Source organism: Trachypithecus francoisi, unplaced genomic scaffold (genome assembly GCF_009764315.1).
Source record: "Trachypithecus francoisi isolate TF-2019V2 unplaced genomic scaffold, Tfra_2.0 Lachesis_group6, whole genome shotgun sequence".
Lineage (NCBI taxonomy): Eukaryota > Metazoa > Chordata > Mammalia > Primates > Cercopithecidae > Trachypithecus > Trachypithecus francoisi.
Genome location: NW_022681471.1, coordinates 69959022 through 69967334, shown reverse-complemented (window position 1 = coordinate 69967334; position 8313 = coordinate 69959022). Strand labels below are relative to the sequence as shown.

At 37.0% G+C, this 8313-nt stretch overlaps 1 pseudogene across 1 annotated transcript; it reads right to left on the bottom strand.

Moving 5' to 3' along the window:
- Window positions 1-278: 278 nt before the first annotated feature.
- On the bottom strand, window positions 279-2488 carry LOC117077733 (annotated as a pseudogene). Its single transcript, XR_004434835.1, has one exon. The product of XR_004434835.1 is annotated as a rab11 family-interacting protein 1-like (transcript).
- Between the last annotated feature and the right edge of the window lie 5825 nt (window positions 2489-8313).

Here is an 8313-nt window from a genome sequence, read left to right as displayed (position 1 = left end):
TCAGAACTTACGATCACGTCTCTGGTGGCCATAAAATATTTACAATCTAGTTAAAGGCACAGTGACATTTAAAAATAAAGTCTTGGGGACCCATAGTAAAAGATTCACTGTAATTATTAACCTGGCTTCAATTGGTAAAATTGACTCTTGCCAGATAACATGCGAGGGAGATGATGATTCGGAACCTGCTAGCTGGTTATGAGGCATAGCGAGTCCTTAACCTCAAGAACAGGTGGAAACAAACTCACGGAAACATGCCAGTGTTTTAGTCTGGTGATTTACATCTTTTCTGCTTTTTTTGCTAACGTGAGCCAGATGTGGAGCGTGGGGGTTTCTTCCATGACTGATTGGCAGGTTGTCAGTGTAGTCTTCCAGCTTAGGATCCTGGAAATCCTTGCTTATTATTGTTTTCTTCTGTTTGAGGAGCAGCTGGATCACCTCATTCTGGGTTAGCTGTGCATATGCAAAAGCAGAATCCAAGGGGTTGTTTTTCTTCATCATGGTCTTGTTGATCAAGTTCTCCCTGATGATAGTGGCAGTTCCCAAGCTAGAGATAGCGATCTTGGTGGCCATTGTGTTCATTGACTTCAGGATGAAGTCAAGGTTTGACAGCTCTGGTTTTTGGAGCCATCGCAGAATTGGTGATTCTGTTCAGACTTGGATTCTTGGTCAGCTTTTGGTTCTGTGATCTGCGCATCTTCAAAGGGGTTCAGAGAGTTACCCCTTCTGGAGACAATAGCTGCAGTATCTTTCTCCAGTCTTCTCGTAGGGTCTTCAACAGGCCCTGAATCATCCTACCCGGCTTGACCTCCGTAAGCATGCCTTCCTTCTTCCCCAGAATGGTAAGAGGGTTTTCACCTTCACTGTTCTTAGCCATATCCTTCTTCCCCATCACCCAAGAAAGCAAAAAGACTGTTGTTATTCTGCTTTTTGCCCTCTTTGGTTTCTTTTGCAGCTTCCAAGTTTGCTGGAGCCGTGTTTTCTCTAATGTCCCCACAGAACAGTGGTCAGTAGGATGGTAGAGACATGGACTTCAGAGAGTTCTTGGTGGAAGACTCAAAGAGCCACCTGTCATGAGACATCCCACATCCTTCCCCAGGTTACTTTCAAGACTGAGCAGCCAGGTTTTTGGTAGATAAGAACAAATGCTTCTTCCTGAAGCCCTGGGGCTTCAGGTAGGAAGAAGGACTGCTATATTTGTTCTCACCCTTGGCTTCTGACTGCTCCAATTAAACATGGTTCCCATTGATACAGACATTAGAGTGGGAAAGGACTTCATTGGTAGACCAAAGACCCCCAAGAAAGGAAAGTCTTTCCATTTTGGGAAGGGTGATGTTGATTTTGTTTAGCTGCTTAAGATATGTACCTGCTATTGTCTTGTGAGACATGACATCTGAAGCTGAAGAGGAGTCCCTCTCATTGTTGTCATTGTCCCACCGGGACTGAAAGTCTCCCAGTTGAAGCAGCACTTTAGCTTTGAAGTCGGCAGGGCAATCATGGATCAGGAAAACAGTGTTTTCTGCAAATTAGACTTGGAAAACAAGGTCTTGATCCTTCTTGTCTTTGGACGAAGACTAATCATCACTTTCAACTGAAGGTGTAGTGCTGGAGACTATGGTGGAGGCAGCATATGATGCTGTATCATTCCCCTTGATCTTGTCTTTAAGTTTTCCAGATGCATTCCGAGGCTTGTCTTTGCTGAAAAGGCAAAACATGCTGGCAGTCATGTTGTTTCTCATAAACTGGATGTCAACCTCAATTTCTCCTCTTTATCCTTCTCTCTGGTTTGGATTTCAAGATATACCACTGCATCTTCTGCTCCCCTAGTCTGGGTGCAACTTCTGCAGGTACACTTCGGCGAAGCCCAAGTACAGTAGCAGCAGCAGCTCAAAGGTGGCCTCCTCCTCTGACACCAAGGTGGCATACTTCTACTTACCCACCTGAATCAACGAGTACATGTTGCTTGTACCTTCAAGCCCTTGACTTTTGGCCCCTGGCCCTATGCCCGCAACACTGTCACCTGCACGTGGATTGGAAACCACATAGCCCCTGGACCTGCTAAGGCCATTAAGGACAGGATGATGATGCCTCGGCTGATTGACGTGAGAAGATTGCCACGACCCATGGCCTCTACGGCTGTCCTACCAACAGAAAATTCATAATGTTGTGCAGGCATTACCACTACCTAGTTCCAGAACATTGCTGTCGCCCCCCAAATAAATCCTGCATTCATTAAGCAGTCACCCCTACTTTCCCCCATCCCTGTCAACCACTGATTTGTGTTCTCTCTATGGATTCCCCTGTTCTGGATAATTCATGTAAATGGAATAATACAATAGATGCCTTTTATCATGGGTTTCTTTCACTTAGGATGTTTTGTAGGGTAATTCTTACAGCATGTATCAGGACTTCTTTTTTTTTTTTTTTTTTTGAGATGGAGTTCCATTCTTGTTGCCCAGGCTGGAGTGCAGTGGTGCAGTCTCGGCTCACTGCAACCTCTGCCTCCTGGGTTCAAGCGATTCTTCTGCCTTGGCTTCCCAAGTAGCCAGGATTACAGGTGCCCGGCACCATGTCCGGCTAATTTTTTTGTATTTTTATTAGAGACGGAGTTTCACCATGTTGGCCAGGCTGGTCTCAAACTCCTGACCTCAGGTGATCCACCCGCCTCAGCCTCCCAAAGTGCTGGGATTACAGGTGTGAGCCACCACGCCCAGCCTTCATTCATTTTCATGGAGAAAAATATTTCATTTATACCATATTTTGTTTATCCATTTATCCATTGGTTGTTTTCTACTTATTTTAGCTATTATGAATAATATTGCTGTGAATATTTGTGTACAAGGTTTTAGTGGACACAAGTTTTTATTTTTCTTTAGTATATATCCAGGAATGGAATTGCTGGGTCATATTGTAATTCTGTTCAACTTTTTGAGGAACTTCCCAACTGTTCTCCATCGTGGCTGTGCCATTGTATATTCCTACTAGCAATGTATGAAGTTACAAATTTCTCCACATCCTGAGAACCCTTTATTATTTTCTGTTTTTCTTTTTGATTATAGCCATCCTAGTAGGTGTAAAGTGGTATCTCATTGTGATTTTATTTTGCATTTCCCTAAATGATTAGTGATGTTGAGCATCTTTTCATGTGCTTCTTGGCCATTAGTATATCTTCTTTAAAGAAATGTCTATTCAAGTCTTTGGCAGTTTCTAAATGAGTTATTGTCTTTTTGTTGTTAGGTTGTAAGAGTTATAATCTGGATAACAGATCCTTATTAGATATGTAATTTGCACATATTTTCTACCATTTTGTGGGTTGTCTTTTGTCTTTTTACTTTATTTTTTATTGCTTGTGTTTTGGTATCATTATTGAGAATTCATTGTTAAATTAAAGATCATGAAGAGTTACTCTTATTTTTTCTTCTATAATTTTTAGTTTTAGCTCTTGTATTCAGGTCTGTAATCAGTTGAAGTTAATTTTCAATATGGTGTGTGCTAGGAGTTCAGCTTCATTGTTTTGCATGTGTCTATGCAATTGACTCAAAGTGATTTGGTGAAAAATATTGTTTTCTGATGGTATAAGGTCCCAACACCCTTGTAGAAATTCAATTGAAGATATATGTATGAGTTTATTTCTGCAGTCTTAATTCTATTCTATTGGTCTAAATGTTTATCTTTATGCCAGTATCAGATTGTTTTGATTATTTTAGTTTTGTAATAAAATAGACAAACATTTGGCAGATACATCAAGACAAAAGAAAAGTATATAGAAATAATATTATGAAAGAAAAGGGGGAACATATTGAAAAACACCATAAAGATTAAAAAGATTAAGGGACAGTGTTAACAATTTATGCCAATAGGGTTTGAAAGTTTAGAGGAAATAGACAAATTCCTAGCAAAATATAAATTATCAAAACCTACTCAAGAAAATATAGAAATCTATATAGTCACAAGATGTTAAAGTATTAAATTCTTCCTAGAGACCCAAATATATGCTTTCTACCAATAACTCACTGTAAATAAAAAGGGAGATAATATATTGTGCACACGCTAGTCAAAAAAAGTTGTTATGATAATATTAATATAAACAAAAGTGGACTTCAGAAGAAGGAATATTATCAGAGAGAAAGAGGGCACTGCTTGGCGAATTGCCCTCTGATAAAGACAACAATACCGGAGTAAAAATTGACAGAACTGCAAGGGGAAATTGACAAATCCACAATTATATTTGGGATTTCAATGCTTTACTCTTAATAATTAATTAAAAATTAGCTAAAAATTAATTTTAGCTAAATAAATTAGCTAAAAAGTTAATAAGGATAGATCTGAACAACACTAGAATAAACTTGTCCTAATGGACACTTATAGAACACTATAACCAAAAGTGATAGAATTCACAGTTTTTGCAAGTACACATGGAATGTTCACCAAAATAAACCATATCCTGATTTATAAAATAAACTAACAAACTGGCTTCTCTCATTTAGCAATATGAATTTAAATTTCTCCCATGTCTCTTCATGGCTTTATACCTCATTTCCTTTTATTGCTGAATAATGTTTCATTTTATGCATGGGCCATAAAATGTCTGTGCACCTATTGAGGGACATCTTGGTTGCTTCCAAGTTTTGGCCAATATTAATAAAGCTGTTATAAACATTCATTTGCAGGTTTTTGTGTTATCATGAATTTCCACTCATTTGGTTAAATACCTAGGAATATAATTGCCAGATAGCATAGCAATTCTATGTTTAGGTTTGTAGGGAACTGCAAACTGTCTTGCAAAGTGACCGTATCATTTTGCATTTCCACGAACAGTGAATGGGAGTTCCTTATGCTTCACAACCTCTACAGCATTTGGTGTGGTCAGTGTTCTAGATTTTGGCTATTTCAGGTGCATAGTAGCATCTTATTGTTGTTTTAATTTGTAATTCCCTGATGATGTATGAGGGGACTTCAAAAATTCATGGAAAAATTGAACTAAAAGGTAAAAGTAAAAAATATAAACTTCTTAACATAAGCTCCATCAAGTTCAAGATATTTTGTAAGCAATGATACCAGCCATTTGATTCATCCCTAAGGAACTGAGGGTTCTGAGAATTTAATCAGGTCAATGCAGTCTTTTTTACGTTATGAACTGAAGAAAAATATGTGCAATTTAAAGATTTGTTAAGATTTTGAAACAAAAAGAAGTCAGAAGGAGCCAAATCAGGACTGTAAGTTGGATGAATGCCTAATGATTTCCCATCAAAGCTCTCACAAATTTGCCCTTGTTTGATGAGGGGAATGAGCAGGAGCATTGTGATGGGGAAGGACTCTCTAGTGAAGCTTTCCCAGGTGTTTTTCTGCTAAAGCTTTGGCTTTCTCAAAACACTTCATAATATGCAGATGTTATTGTTCTTTGGCCCTCCAGAAAACCAACAAGAAAAATTCCTTAAACATTCCAAAAAACTATTGCCATGACCTTTGTTCTTGACCAGTCCACTTTTGCTTTGACGGACCACTTCCGCTTCTTGGTAACCATTGCTTTGATTGTGCTTTATCTTTAGGATCATACTGGTAAAGCCATGTTTTGCCTCCTGTTATAATTCTTCAAGAAATTGCTACAGGATCTTGATCCTACTTGTTAAAATTTCCATTGAAAGCTCAGCTCTTGTCTGCAGCTGATCTGGGCACAACAGTTTTGGTACCCATTGAGTGGGAAGTTTGCTCAACTTTAATTTTTCAGTCAGAATAGTGTAAGCTAAGCCAATTTAGATATCTATGGTGTAGACTATTGTTTGTGCTGTTAATTCTTGGTCTTCTTCAATTAGGGCATGGCCATAATGTTTTTCAAAATTTTTTCAAAAAATGATATGGAAGGCTTGCTGCTATGTGCTTCATCTTCAGTATCATCTCATCCCTTCTTAAAATGAGTTATCCATTTGCAAACTGCTGATTTCTTTTGGGGAATCATCCCCATAAACTTCTCATAAAGCATCAATGATTTTACCATTCTTCCATCCAAGCTTCACACTAAATTTGATGTTTGTTTTTGCTTCAATTTTAGTAGAATTTATGTTGCTCTGACAGGTGCTCTTTCAAACTTACGTCTTATCTTTTTAGTGCCTCAAACTAGATCCTGTTCAAGCATGTTATAGCAAGTTAGTATGAGCTTATTTTGGTATAAAAAATTTGGACTCCATAATTTTTTCATAATATGCATTTTTCATTACCTTTTGGAAGACAACTCATATCACCTTGAGCTTCTTTTCATATGCATATTTTCCATATGTATATCTTCTTTGATGAGGTGTCCTTTTCAGATGTTTGTACATTTAAAAATCAGTCATTACCCACTCTCCCCACTTCTATTCAACATAGTACTGGAAATACTATCAAGAGCAATTAGACAAGAAAAAGAAATTAAAGATACCCAAATTGGAAAGGAAGAAGTAAAATGACCTCTCTTTGCACATGATATGATCCTATATGTAGAAAACTCCAAAGACTCCACCAAAAAAAAAAACTATTAGATCTAGTAAATGAATTCAGTAAAGTTGCAGGATATGAAATGAATATACAAAAATCCGTGGCCATTTTATTCACAAATAACAACCTAGCTAAGAAATCAAGAAAACAATCCCATTTATGATAACATAAAACACTTAAGAATAAATTTGACCAAGAAGATGAAGGTGCATCAGTATAACCTGCACACTGAAAACCACAAAACATTGATGAAATACATTGAAGAGGGCACATATAAATAAAAAGATATTCCATGCTCATAGATTGGAAGAATTATTGTTGTTAAAGTGTCTATACTACCTAAAGCAATATGTAGATTCAATGCAATCCCTATCAAAATCTCATCAGCATTCTTCACAGAAATAGAAAAAAAAAATCATACAATTTCTGTGGATCCACAAAAGATCCCAAATAACCAAAGCAATTCTGAGAAAAAAAAATCCTGGAGGCATCAAACTTCCTGATTTAAATTTATATTACAAAACAAGAGTAATCAAAACAATATAGTATTGGCATGAGAGATACACATAACAGTTAAATAGAATAGAGAGCCAGAAATAAATCCAAACATATATGGTCAATGAATTTTTGACAAGAGTACCAAAAAGACAAAGTGAGAAAAGGGTAGTCTCTTCAATACATAGGTGCTGGAATTTCCACATGCAAAAGAGTGAAATTAGACTCTTATGTTACACCATACACAAAAATCAATCCAAAATGGATAAAAGACCTGAATGTAAGACCTGAAGCCATAAATCTCCTAGAAGAAAACATAAGGGTAAAGCTCCTTGACACTGGCTTGGCAATGCTTTCTTGGATATCACACCAAAACCTCAGGCTACAAAAGCAACAATAAATAAATGAAATTATATCAATCTAAAAAACTTCTACACAGAACAAAAACAATCAACAAAATGAAAAGGCAATGTGCAGATAAGGAGAATATATTTGCAAACCATATATCAGACAAGGGTTTAATATTCAGGATTTAGGAAGAACTCATACAACTCAATAGCAAGACAACATATAACCTGGTAAAAAAAAGTGGGGAAAGGACTTGAATAGACATTTCTTCAAAGATGACAGAAAATGACCAACAGATATATGAAATGGTGCTCAATATCACCAATCATCAGGAAAATGCAAATCAAAACTACTTTGAGATACCACCTCATACCTGTTAGGATAGCTATTATCAACAAGACAAGAGCTAACAAGTGTTGGTGACAGTGTGGAGAGGAGGGAGCACTTGTACACTGTTGGTGGGAATGTATTATAGATTGGTGCAGCCATTATGGAAGACAGTATGTAGGTTCCAAAGTAAATTAAAAATAGAACTACCATATGACCCAGTAATCCCTCTTCTGGTATATCCCCAAAGGAAATGAGACTATCTCTGCACTCTCAAATTTATTGCAGCACAGTTCACAATAGTCAAGATACAGACACAACCTAGGTGTTCATCAATGGGCAAATGGATAAAGAAACTGTGATATAGATAGATAAATAGATTGATAATTCGAATATTATTTAGCCTTTAAAAAGAAGGCAGTCCTGTCATTTGCCAAAACATGGATAGACCTAGAAGACATTATGCTAAATGAAATAAGCCAGACACAGAAAGGAAAATACTGCGCGATCTCACTTGTATGTGGAATCAAGAAAAAAAAGGTTAAATATATAGAGATAGAGAATAAAACAGTAATTACCAAGGTCAGGATAAGGTGGAGGAAATGAGATGTAGGTCACAGGATGCAAAGTAGTAAATATACAGGATGAACAAGTGAAAAGATCAAAGTTCAA